Raw genomic sequence first — 1,245 nt, 5'->3', positions numbered from 1 at the left:
TCCCGGTTTTCTGTCCCCCCCATCCCACCTCCCCACCCCCACCCTCCACTCACCCCCTTTTTACAAAAAAGAAAAAAAAAAAAAAAAAAAAAGACAGAAAATACCAATTAACCACTTTAAACAAGTCACGGACCTTGTTTCACACTGGAAAACAAACAGGATCAAGCAAGCTGGACCGTTCTCCACCCGTGCCCATGTACATACCCCTCTGCCCGCACCCCTGCCCGGCGGGACCCCGCTGCCTTCCCCCCCGCCCTGCCCGTGACTTCCCTTCTTACTCCCTGCGCCAAACTGGTGACGCTTGAGCGAAAGAAAAGTGCAATAGCAGCGAGGTCCCCTTGGACGGGGTCTCTCTGCAGCTGCGTGCCGGGGCAGGGGGCTGCCCGCGGCAGTGCTGCCTGCCTGTCTGGGCAGCCTCAAGCGGGCTTCAGCCTCCCGGTGCAGGCAGCGCCTGCATCCCTGCTCCCAGGACGATGTTTCCAAAGATGTTTGACCCGTGCAGGCGGCCGGGCAGGGGCCGAGGGATGGCAGGGTCCGGCAGGGGACGTGGACAGTGTGGGGGTCCTGGTCACGCTTTCCCTGCAGCCTCGGGCCAAGAGCGGACATGCTTTGGCAGGGACCAGCTCTGTGGTGTGTCGGCTTTGTGGTCAGCTCGGTGCAGGGGTTTGTCTCTGCGACACAAGGCACGGGCAGAGGAATGAGCAGGGAGCGTGGCACGGGGTCAGCAAAGCATCGTCCCGAGATGGCGGGGCTGCGAGAGGGGGTGCGGGAGGTGTGAGCACCCCTGGACGTTGATGGGAGAGGGGTTGCTGTAGGATGAATCAGGTCGGAGAGTTTAACCGAAAGTTGCGGGAATGCTGTGAGCACCGTGGAGTATCGCGGTGAGACTGTGGCGGCGTTGCGATGCGGGGAGCTGCACCCTGGTGCTCAAGTTGTCATTGCAAACGTAGCCGGACACGGAGCGCTGCAGCGGCAATGGCAACACCGCGATGGCAGCGCGGGGATCAGGGTGAGACGGCAGCCGTTGAGCTGCCTGACCGGTGCAGGCTGGTCCAGCTGGCGGAAAGGGCGACTCAGGGTCCCCATCGCGCCCCATCCCAAAGGTGCTGACTGCCCAGGAAGGAGGAATGGGGTTTCAGTCACCCAGCTGCGGCCGCGGGAGGTGTGTAACAGGGACAGGGGGGCAGCATCAAGTGACAATCATGGGTCCTGCTTTCAGGCATGTTGCACTTGCCTTGTCCCTCG

This window comes from Gavia stellata, chromosome 20 (assembly GCF_030936135.1).
Source record: "Gavia stellata isolate bGavSte3 chromosome 20, bGavSte3.hap2, whole genome shotgun sequence".
Classification (NCBI taxonomy): domain Eukaryota; kingdom Metazoa; phylum Chordata; class Aves; order Gaviiformes; family Gaviidae; genus Gavia; species Gavia stellata.
Note: the sequence above shows the minus strand (reverse complement) of the source record.